Genomic DNA, 13,052 nt, shown 5'->3' with positions numbered 1-13,052 from the left:
GTGATGGACATTAGGGTTCTTTCCATCATTTGGCTATTGTTGATAGCGCTGCTATAAACCTTGGGGTACATGTGCCCATATGAATCAGCACTCCTGTATTCTTTGGATAAATTCCTAGTAGTGCTATTAGTGGGTCCTAGGGTAATTCTATTTTTAATTTTTTGAGGAACCTCCACACCTTTCCAGAGCGGCTGCACCAGTTCGCATTCCCACCAACAATGCAAGAGGGTTCCCTTTCTCCACATCCTTGTCAACATCTTTTGTTTCCTGAGTTGTTAATTTTAGCCACTCTGACTGGTGTGAGGTGGTATCTCAATGTGGTTTTTATTTGTATTTCCCTGGAGCATCTGGAAAATGTTGCTTGTATGGACTCACCAACAAATATAATTTAGAAGCAATATAAATATATATTTCCTAAACTTTAATCAAGGAATAAATTATTGCTTAATAATTTGTGAAAATTCTCCCACCTTGCAATCATTCCATTATATTCAATCCCAACAGTATTTAAAGTCTATCCCATAAAACTTTTTTTTCTTTTCCCCACTTAAAAAACTAAAATTATTCTCATAAATCCAAATTAGCATGTATACAGAATTTACATATTTTGTTTGCCTTGCTTTGATGTTTGGCACTTGTCCAGTAGTAGCTATTCTGACTAATCTTAATTCCATTCTACCCAAGATCATTAATGATAGTGCTGAAAGAGCTTCATGAAGCACATTGAGAGAACTGTTTTCATTTTCTTAAAAAAAAAAAAAAGACACTTGGGATTTCACAAGATGATAGTATTGGTCATAACATGAGCTCATAGTTTCTCCTAAATGCAAACAATACATGTAATGACTGACTTGGATACCATTTTTTAAAGAAGAGATAACATTTGATTGAACCTTAGATCACATTTCACACCAATCTGACTTATCCGACTGCAGAAATAACCTGACTCTTGAGGGGAAGAATTTAGTTTAATTATCTACCACTTATGTCAGGGGAAAATTATTATGAAAAATTCGAACCTGTTTCTAAAGTTCACCATGAGGCTACAGTTGTAACAGGAAGAAAGCATTAGTGACTCGAAGCTCAACTTACTTAGTTTTCACTTTTGTGGGAATATGTGCTGAAAGTTGAGACATTTGTTAACCTTTCAACGAAATAACTGAGGTGCTGGCTTTTTGACCCTATTTGGGTACCCAGAGATGGAAAGAAGAAAAATGATTTCAAATCAGAGCCTCAACATGTGAGTGTGTTTTTCTCCTTTCCCTTTTTGGTTAGTGACCCTCAGGCATCAAAAGCATAAGGTATCTTGGCCTCTTCTCTTCACAGCATGAAAGTCAGTAAAGCTTTCAACAATCTCCTGTCCTTAATAGCTTTCTTTTCTATACACATGTATATATATTTTTCCCAAGCCCCAAAGCAGCCATTAAAAGTCACCATCATCTATCCAGTTATGGAAGCAGCACAGAAAAAATGCTAAAGAAAACTGCTAGTCGTTGGCACGGAGCCAGGAATTCAAGCCTAATTTTGTGCATCTATTTTGTGAATTAAAGAAAATATGTCTCCAAATAATTGCAGCTTAAAAGGACCTCCCAAGCCACCACATAAAGATTTAAGGAGAGAAAGAAATACATGTGAAATGAACTAAGAACTAACTTGATTTTCATATTTTAAAGACAGGTCAACAAAGACGATGAAATCTCAAAGCTCCTTTGTCCAAGATCATTGAATCTTTCAAATTCAAGTTTCATAGTGTTGCAGAATATATCTATACCTGCTAAAGATATACCAGATGCTGGTTAAGCATGATGACTTTAAATAAGCTCTTTACCTTCCAGTTGGCTAAACAGCAGCTCTTCTAAGTCACATGAATACTTAGTAGTCTAAATTACCACTCTTCAGGCATAAGATAAAATTTGAGGGCTAAGGTTGACAAAAGGGGCTCTTAAATATTCTTCAGACTCCCTAAAGATCTGTGCTTCTGCAGTAAACCTGGCTGCATTTCCTGTCAAATTTTTGCTAATTTTTTTAGGTGCTGAATTTACATTTCCTCAAAATATGCTTCATTTGGACTCCCCTATCTCTGAAGTCTATTTGTTCTACAGCATCATATGCCAGACATGATCTTACTGTATTTTGTTTTATTTGTGTATGTATGGACATATGTGTATATGCATGTGTTACTGTGAAACCTCCTCATGAGCTTCCTGAGTATAATCTAAAATCATTCTTCTTATAAGTGGGCAAGGAAACCAAGGAAAGAGGCAGACCAGCCAAGATCGGTAGATGGCAGGTTTAATAAGCAAGAGAACTTCCTTGTCTTGAGGCTTGCTCTGGATGGCCACAAGACTAAGTAGATTTCTACACCTGCCACTAGCATCAGTTCAGCAGAGTCCTTAACTGAGTTCGGTTATGCACCCAATCCAGATTGTCTCAACACCACATTTCTATGTCAAAGCTATATTCTTGAAGCAGTTTCTGGGTGGAGGGAAGGCAAGAGGAATACATATTTCAACGACAGTGAAAGGGGAGAGGAGCCTCTAATTGCTAGGGTCCAACTTGTGGGTTAACTGATGGTCATATCTTTTTGATGACCTCTTCCAGTGGTAGGTGTGTTTTATTGGCCTTTCCACTAACTAGCAAATATGACACCTTTTTGAGCATAAGATAGGAGAAATACGGTGCTTCAAAACTTTGCATTTATAGCTATTTTTCATGTTTTAAAAAATAGTGTGATCACATTACTTGTTATAAGAAAAATAAGTTAATTCTAAACTAGGTATTTTGTATTAAGGACCAGTTCCTTGGCATGTGATCAGTACTAGTCTGTAAGGGAAGATCTCAGACTGCCCAGTCTTCTACAAAAAACTACTACTAATTTTCAGCCAGCATATACCAGTATCGACTCTGATTGCCCGTGCTTTTTTCTACTGATTGTTTAATATTGTGATTAGTCTCTTAGAAATACTCATACTCCTCTACTGTTCCCAATTCCTGGGCAAATACTACTTGTTCCAAATATCTTTAGCCCATTTGATCCTGGATTGATCCAGCATCAAATATATTGTTTAGTGGGTACAAATGGGAGTTTTACATAATGTTTAATCTATATGGTGACATTCAGTAATAATTAATAAAATTCACAAAAGAGAAAATCAAGAAAAGAGATGAAAAATTATCAAGCAGACCAATTTTAACTTTATCTTTCAAATAGGTCCAACATTCTATACTCCAGGGAATATAACTTCATAACATCAAATTATTCAGGCACAACTACTTATATCACCCAACATGAGATTTGCATCATATGAAAGAATGTGGATTTAATGGCATTCTGGCCCCTTGTTTCTGAGCTATAACCCTAAGAAAGGTCACACTGTAGATTTTCATACTTTTGGTCATATGCTTCATTCATGTGTTGTATCAGGACTTGTGTGATATCAGGGCTAATATAAACTACATTTTCATTTATTTATTTTTTAATTTTTTAAATGTTTACTTTTGAGATTGAAAGAGACAGAACATGAGTGGGGGAGGGGCAGAGAGAGAAGGAGACACAGAATCTAAAGCAGGCTTAGGACTTCGAGCTGTCATCACAAGGCCCAATGCAGGGCTTGAACCCACCAACTGTGAGATCATGACCTGAGCAGAAGTTGGACACTTAACCAACTGAGCCACCCAGGTGCCCCTAAACTACATTTTTAAAAGAAGAACAAAACTTTGCATGCAGTGGGGCAAATCCTTTTCTCAATCACTTTATCATAATTAAATGGATGCTTTAACTCACTATGAAATTTAATTGGAAGGGTGAAAATATTTTAAAAAAATTTTAATGTTTATTCATTTTTGAGAGACAGAGAGAGAAAGAAAAAGAGAGAGAGTGGGGGAGGGGCAGAGAAAGAGGGAGACACAGAATCCAAAGCAGACTCCAGGCTCTGAGCTGTCAGATCCGGACGCAGGGCTGGAACTTACAGACAGCGAGATGATGACCTGAGCTCAAGTTGGAGCTTAACCGACTGAACCACCAGGCACCCCAAAATATTTAATTGAGATATTTCTTTAATTGAAAATACTTCAATACATGATATAACCTTAAATTTTCAGAATATTTTCAAGTATTGAATCTACCACTTGATAATAAAAGAGAACGAGGAAGCTAATTCGATGAATGTAAATCCATCCATGCAAAATGATGTTTATAAAACTTATTTTTCTTCAGAAATTAAGGCTAAAAAGTAAACCTTTCTACTTTATTTAAAAAGCCATTACAGAAATCTAAAATCAAACCAAACCAAACCAAACAAAAACGAGAAACAGACACATAAATGCAGAGAACACACCAACGTTCCCAGAGGACAGGTGGTTGGGGGATCGGTAAAATGGGTGAAAGGGAGTGGGATATACAGGCTTCCAGTTATGGAAAGAATAAGTCATGGGTGCCTGAATGACTCAGTCAGTTAATGACTCTAGATTTCGGCTTAGATTATGATCTCACAGTTCACGAGTTCGAGCCCAGTAACCAGCTCTGCACTGACAGCACAGAGCCTGCTTGGGATTGTCTCTCTCCTTCTCTCTCTGCCCTTCCCCTGCTCATGTGTATTCTCTCCCTCTCTCTCAAAATAAATAAGTAGGGCGCCTGGGTGGCTCAGTCGGTTAAGTGTCCGACTTCAGCTCAGGTCACGATCTCGCGGTCCCTGAGTTCCAGCCCCGCATTGGGCTCTGGGCTGATGGCTCAGAGCCTGGAGCACACTTCCGATTCTGCGTCTCCCTCTCTCTCTGCCCCTCCTCCCGTTCATGCTCTGTCTCTCTCTGTCTCAAAGATGGATAGACATTAAGAATAAATAAATAGGGGCGCCTGGGTGGCGCAGTCGGTTAAGCGTCCGACTTCAGCCAGGTCGCGATCTCGCAGTCCGTGAGTTCGAGCCCCGCGTCGGGCTCTGGGCTGATGGCTCAGAGCCTGGAGCCTGTTTCCGATTCTGTGTCTCCCTCTCTCTCTGTCCCTCCCCCGTTCATGCTCTGTCTCTCTCTGTCCCAAAAATAAATAAACGTTGAAAAAAAAAATTTAAAAAAAAAAAGAATAAATAAATAAATTAATTAAATAAATAAATAAAAATAAATAAATAAGTAAACTTAAAACCAATAAAGAATAAGTCCTGGGAATGAAACAGAGCATAGAGATTATAGTCAATGGTATTTTAATAGTGTTACATGGTGACAGATAGTAGCTACACTTGCTGCAAGCAGAGCATAGTGTATAAACTTGTTGAGTCGCTGTGTTGTGCACCTAAAACTAATCTAACATTGTGTGTCAACTATACTTCAAAAAATTAATTAGTTAAGTTAGAAAACAAAAACCAAAAAAGTTAAAAAACAACTAAAGTTGGAGGTGCCCATATCAAATTATGATTGAAGTTGTTAATATTTGGAAGTTTATTAGTTGCTGCCTAAATGTGTTTTATTATCATTAACTTGTTAAACATGTAGAATAAACATCAGAGAACACTTTTTAAAAAAGCAATTACAAAAAAACAAAAACAGAGCCATTACAGGAAATTGATAAATTTAACTGTTCTTTATAAAGGCCTCATTTAAAAAAATTAACAAATGTAATGAAATAAACCCAGATCACCAAGTAGAAACAAACCCACTAAGACCAAGAAATGTCTCATCAAATTCTGAATTCATGTTTTCTTCAGATACTGTCAGTTATCTCCAATATGTATGTTCCACTGCTTTCCAGAAAGTTATATGATAAATTAAAAAGATCGCAAGCAACTAAATTCTAGTGTTTTTTGTTTGTTTGTTTTATGTGACATATTTCAAACACATGTCTTGAAGGTAATGAGCTTAAAGTAGGGTGGAAAAAAATTAGAACAATTCCCTAGAACCAACGTTTCTTATATTCCAACCCCAATTAAAAGTTAATGAGTCTTATTCTTAGGGAATTGGAGTTCAAATAGTGGGTTAAAAGTTCACAGAAGGAACAAAGTTCAGGGAAAAATTGGAAGGCAGTCAGAAGAAAAATGAAGAGGGGAAAGTGAAATAGAAAAGTCTAAAAGAAAAAGATATTCTGAAATATACTGCACACACTTAGAACTAGACTAAAAACTTTCAAAAAAAGGAAAACGAGTCATTCCCCATTGTGCTCCATGGCAAGTGCTATTGATAGAGGTTGCTTAGATGAATATCAAAAGCAATTATTTTTTTTCCAATGCCCTCTTCTGTTAACATGAGCAGTCACCTCCCTCTAATAACATTTTAGAAGTAATTATACCTGTTCATTCAATTGGGGATGAACTGACCATTGTTTTGTTTTGTTTTGTTTTTTTTGTTTGTTTTGGTTTCAGAGAAGACAGAATGAAAATAAAACTATAATTTCTAAGTATTTTTTGCATAGAAACATACATAGGAGTTAGAAAACGTAAATTAACAAACTACATTTTTAAATTTTAAAATTAAGTATCAGCACAACTCTCTGTTCTTTAACTAAAAATATTTTCATTGATTGTTCTACTGGGCTGAAGGTGCTGGTTCCTCATGTTGCTGTATCTTAGTGTTGGATCTTGACTACCTGAAGAGGTACGAGGGCAGTGCCATGAGTACTGAATTAAGCCTTGTGTTAGAGTTCATTGGTTTCAACTTGTGTACAGGCTGAGTCAAAGGAAATTAATTATATGTGAGGAACAGCTCTAAATCACTGTGACTGATTTTTAATAATAATTTAGATTTCATATATCTAGATCAGTGTTATCTTCTTAATAGTTTTGGTTATATGTTTTTTCCAGTTATCTTGCTATTCTTCAAATATCCTAAGACCTTAAGGAATTGAGAGAACGTTAATGCCAAAAACTATAACACAACTGAATTGTGATCATAGGAATTATTTTTTTTTTTCAGATAAAGATACTGAAACTCTGTTAGGTTAAAACCTGTATTTCTCCACCCCATAATGCTAAGGAGCACTGGGAACAAAACTCAGCTCTGTGACAGACAAGAACAAGAGGAAAAATTGCTAAAGGAGATCAGAAGAGATTTACAAATGAAATTATAAACACTTCTTTTTTTTTTTTTTTTCAACGTTTATTTATTTTTGGGACAGAGAGAGACAGAGCATGAACGGGGGAGGGGCAGAGAGAGAGGGAGACACAGAATCTGAAACAGGCTCCAGGCTCTGAGCCATCAGCCCAGAGCCCGACGCGGGGCTCGAACTCACGGACCGCGAGATCGTGACCTGGCTGAAGTCGGATGCTTAACCGACTGCGCCACCCAGGCGCCCCTAAACACTTCTTATAACCAATGATTGTAGCTAAGTATACTTAAAATATCTACATTAATGCGTAACCTTGGGAAATCTGTATGTCTTTAAAAAATCATCATTACTATTTTATAGTTATACCTATTCAAGTATCAACTTGGCAAAAATCATATATTTTTATTGTATCTGAATATTAAATGTAACTTAAATCTTCATGAAGTAAAATAAAACAACCTAAAGTTTCCCAGTGTACACAACGTACCATTTGTTTAAAATTCAGGTATTTTTTATTCAAGAACAAAATAATTTTTAAGCAGCATTATTAGCCTGACTTTCATGGACAGTTTTCAATATTGTTCTTGCCCACCGTTAACCTGGGAACATTAAAAAAATAATAATGCAGTTTCCATATCATCCCTGACTTTCTTATCTCTTTGTCTTATAAAATAGTACTTACTGGAATTATATTCATGTACTTTAAGGAATGCCAGGTACTGAAATATCTATTTGCTTATTCTGACAGATTGGCTTACTGTCTTCAGATCTGCTGAGTGGAATACTGACCTGAAGTGAACTAAACTTCAACGGATAGAATAATGTGTTCTCAGCAAATGAAATAATTCTGTAGATTTCAAGAGGGCACTGCATATAATGAAAGACCTTAGGTGGTCCTAAAGCAATCAGTGTAAGTGTTGTAGAGACCTTCATCTAGGTATCAAGTCAAACTTGATACTAAACTTTTTAAATTCAAGTCTAGAAAGGTTTCAGCTCTAGGACACCAAATCATGAAGAAACAACCTGGACATCAGCAAGTCCAAAATAACCCACATGCTATCCAGAAATCAAAGAGTCACAGATTTTTAAGTCTTTATGATCAACAGATGTTATGAGAATGTTTTAATTATGTAGAATTTTCAGAACATCTCATTTTGGAAGTTTCACACATAAAACATGCAGACCACAGACACCAGGATAAAACTTGCATTAAATACTCAGTTCATTGTTGCAGATGTAAAATTTATTATTTATGAATGCAAAGTAATATTCGCCCACGCCCATAAGTTCTATGACTATCTGCAAGCTATTTTCCATTGTAACAGAAATGGCTTCTTTTCCCCTTGTTCTTCAAATAAGCAGAAATCTGGTCTTTGCAAGACAGAAGAATTAAACACCTTACAGACATTAGGGAGGTGTCTCAGATTCATCCACTCCATATAAAAAGAGTTATTTATAGACATGGGTAAGTGTGGTCTACAGCCTTTTCCTTGTGATTTGGAGGGTGGCCGTTTCTTGCATTCACGTAAATTCCAGAGAAGGTTGACCTCTATCTACCTCAGTCTTTGCTTGATAGAAGTGTCCACTACTTAGACACTTAGAAGGATCCAAATGTATAGGACCAATATTTACTTCTTATATGCTGAGAGGTGGGGAATTACAAAATTTGTCCCAGATAGAAGCAATCTGAGTTTTCCAGACACTTAAACTCAGTGTTAAAGTCTGTATAGGTAACTATCATTAGCTGCCTAAATGCATTATCCCGTTAATAAGGTCAAGCACTTTGATTTTGTATTTTTGGCTATTCAAGTTTTAAACTTATTTGGTCAATAAAATGGCATTCAGATCCATTACAGGAATTATAATAATTATTTAATGTAACACCTTCATAGTTAAGAATTAGATACTATGTTAAAGTACACTATATTGAAAAAAATATTTATTGTCATAACAAGTAACATATCCCAATAATTGTTAAATATTTTTCTAAGGATATATTTTTAAAAAGTTAAAATTTGGCATTTTGCAAATAATAAACTGGATAAGAGTCAAATGAAAAATATAGTATGAATTGTTTCAGAGAACTATTTCCCTGTTTACTTAATTATCTAAATATCTACAAATGTCTTTGGAGGTGTCAGTTTAACTAGATATCTACAGATTAAAAAACTATGTGTGTCACTTAAAAATAAAGAAGGAAGAAGTTAGTGTGCCTTATCTCTTATTCACCAATATATCTTGAATACCAACCTAAACATGATGATCATTACCATTAATCGACATCTCGACATGTGGACTGATTTCAGATTTTCAATTTTGCCAGATAAATTCATAAAATAACAAAAAAGGAAAGAGGAAGGCATGAATTTGCACTGAATAGATGAGAATTCTATTCAGCTAGTACATCCGTGGAAATGCACATTAATTCTGAGAGAAATCCATTTGTGACATATGTTGTCATGGGTTTTAAAACTTAAGTTTGAAGATGGAGTAAAGATTAGAAAAGACCTCATATTTTACCCTAAGTGACATGACATGTTTCCTAGTTCAAGGCTACTATTAATTTCCTTGCTCCTAATATACCCAGAAGGAAACTATAATCTAAAGGAATGTTTAAAAAACATTCATCTCCAATACAAACTCAGAGAAGTAAACTGAATAATCAGTGTGAGGAAAGCTCATACTATCCACAAATATCACTGAAACTCCAGTTAATCAAGGCATCAAAGTAATTATAACATTTATACAGGTTTTATTGAAAATAAATCAGTTTATTGTATACTGAAATGTATTCATGACTTTCTCGTAGAGATTTTTTCTTGGTCTTCTGTAGTTTTTTTATAGAGTATCTCCTGCCCTCTTTAGTCCAGATTTTATAACTACATTTAGGAAAGAGATATAACTCTACAGCATTAATTCTGACTTCAGCTTCTCCTATTGCTTGGTGAAAATAGGTCATTATTAGCCATTTCTGGCAGAAACAGTTGACAGGAAACAGGACAGGAAATGATATAATGACTCCAGAATTGTATATTTCCCCTATGCCCTGCTGTTTGGGGAATGACCTTACAGTTAACCAGGAAATTGGGAGGTGGTACTGAACCTCAAACACTCATACTATTGAACTCCTTTTTTGTCCCTTGTTACTCTTAAAGAAATAGATTAAAATTCTAGGACCAACAGAGGTAAAGATAAATTTAGCAAAATATCTGCCAAATTATATATATTTCTCGATTTTTGAGCAAACTATTCAAAGCACACTTTAGTCTCCAGTTAGCTAACACAGCACATATCAACACAGCAAACTTCTAAATGTTTCATATTTATGTATTTTAACTAGTTTTTCATGAAAATGAAACTTTGCTATTTATTATTAAATACATGGTTTTTTATTTACAGTTAAATCACTATGTTTTAAAACTGTTTTTATGTGTGTTTTCATATGCCACATAATGATAAATTACATTAATATGTGGTCCAGTCCTCTTTTTTTTTCCTCTAAGATAGACGATATCTCCTGGATGAAATATACCCAATAAAAATGACATGACTTAAGCTCACACAAACACATAGGCACAAGGACACATAGCATAAAATGTAAACTCCTCCATTTAAAATTGTATGCAAATACAGTGTCAATAAATTCCGTTTATACTTTTTGTCTTGTTTCAAGTTACTTTATATCTTTAAAAACAGATCTCCAATTTACGACCTCACCCAAGAAAATTAATTGCTCCACCAACAAAAAGTGCAGAATCCATTACACAGGTCTGATGCTTACAATGTGATCTAAACCTTTTTTGTTACTCCAGTGTGGTATCAAGCCTGTTAATATTTTAAAACACTTAACTATTTTATTTACATTCCTTTAGTCATTAACTTCAACCTGTTTTAAATTTATGTCACTGGAGGATCAAGAATAACAAAGCTGTACAAATTTAACAATTAGGCTTACTATGTAATTGCTTAGAATAAACATACTGATTAGTCAAATCACTATTAAATTTTAATCAATGTGAGTGGGTGTTTCTATTTTTGATTGGGGATTCCACATGGATTTTCTAAGCAACTCCTTTTTGTACATGAAGTTGATGTTTTCTCTCTTCACATTATGTCTAATGGATTGTATCTCAATCTTACATAATGCACCATTAATGAAGAGTCAAAGACACTTTTCTTTAATATGAGCTTTTGTTTTATGATTTTAATCACATAATTTTCCTTTTCTAAATTTATTTTCTCTTGATTTTTAAACAAAGGTGTGTATAGATATTAAAATGTGACAGTCTGTCATAAAGGCAGCTTCAAATTTTAGAATTTAATTTTATGCAAATATTTTGTGTTATTTTTAGATAAAAAGGACCTTTTTTAAAAGGAGCAATGCTAATTATTTGGAATATAAGCATTTATTTTTAAAAAAAGAAAGTATGCCATGATTTCACCCACACAAAATATGAGAAGATAAGAGATAATATGTAACAACTCCTAAAATTTAAAAAGTGATTTTCTTCCAGAAATTTTGATTTCATTAAATAGGCATATGACTGTAGGGTTGTTTATGTTTTTTTTTTTTTGGCGGGGGGGGGGGAGGTGGTTGAAAATCTTCCTATCAGAAACAACCAAATAGCATAAAATAGTATTTTCTGTGTTTAATATTCTACAGACATCATTTCCATGGATTTCTTTAATGAATGCCTATGAATTCTTCAGGTATTTTTAGATGAATATCTCATTTCCTATATATTCTCTTATGCCATCATTGTGAGAACATTATCTCTGAAGTGAAATGTTCAGAACCACTCAATCTCTTTTAGCATTCTCTTCTAATTCAATATATTCTACCAGGGGACAAGTAGAACGGCTTTTGGAGTAACATGCTCTATTATAATCAATTCTGTAAAACAACAAGTTTTTTTTTTTCCAGAAATGTATTTGGTTAATAACTTAAATAAAATAATAAATATACAAACATCACACTTATGAAAATAAATAAAATGTTTTTTTCTGAATCACAGGAATCATACTTTCTAAATGCAATCTTTGTATTTTCCTTGTCTTTTATAACACTGACAGTTTTAAAAATGGCATTACTTTGAAACTTACTACTGAAATGACATTCTCCTGCTTTGTTGTTCAATGTATACTTTGTGTTCCACAATTTCCATTTAGTCTGTTTTTCTTAATTAAATCATTATTCTGCTTTTTGAAAAGTTACAACTTTGATATGTGACTATGTAAATCTTTAGATAACTAAATGTAGCTCCACTGTAATTTACCATTTCTAAGAAACATTTACAAGGGGACAATAGAAATCTCTCTCTCTCTTTCAATACAAGTATGACAAAGTTGTAAAATTGTATTACTTACTAAAGTTGAGGACAAGTTTAAATGTGCCATTTGCTTTTTGTTTGTATCATTAAATAGTTAATCCTAACAAGCATGGGGGGAGGAAAAGAAATTAACTAAAGTAAGGCCCTTGTGATACAATGACACTTGCTCTATGCTCTTACAGAGAAAAAACATGATGATAAAACAGCACAAAGTGGAGTGTTATGAATTTTATTAATGACTAGGAGACAGTGTGCAAAACATCAAAGGTCTGTGGAAAAGATTAATGACCCCGTGTGAGACTGTTTAATTACCTCCAGCTAATTAGATTCTTGACCAAATTTTTAATATCTGCATTCCTTCTACAGCCTAATTGAGATTCCACATTATTTATCAATCTTTCAAAAAGCCCTTAGTGGGCTGCTTTTTTAGTTTTTCCCTTTGCACTTTGACTCCATTTATGGTCAATTATTAAATAAATAGCAAAGTAACTATTCCCCACAAATTGTATATGCAGAACACTTTATGCCTGTTTATTTTGACTAGGAGACTATCATTGGCATCGTTTATACATAATGAAGCACTGCAACTAATAAACTGACTAACTCCACTGTAAACAACGTGGATAATATTTTTGTTATCTGTGCTGTCTGTGCTCAGAACTCCTCATGTGGTTTCTGTAAATTAGCCTTTGCGA

Source organism: Lynx rufus, unplaced genomic scaffold, assembly GCF_022079265.1.
Source record: "Lynx rufus isolate CCGP_SWC_20201006 ecotype Redwood Valley unplaced genomic scaffold, mLynRuf1.p SCAF_2, whole genome shotgun sequence".
Lineage (NCBI taxonomy): Eukaryota > Metazoa > Chordata > Mammalia > Carnivora > Felidae > Lynx > Lynx rufus.
This window is presented reverse-complemented; position numbering follows the sequence as displayed.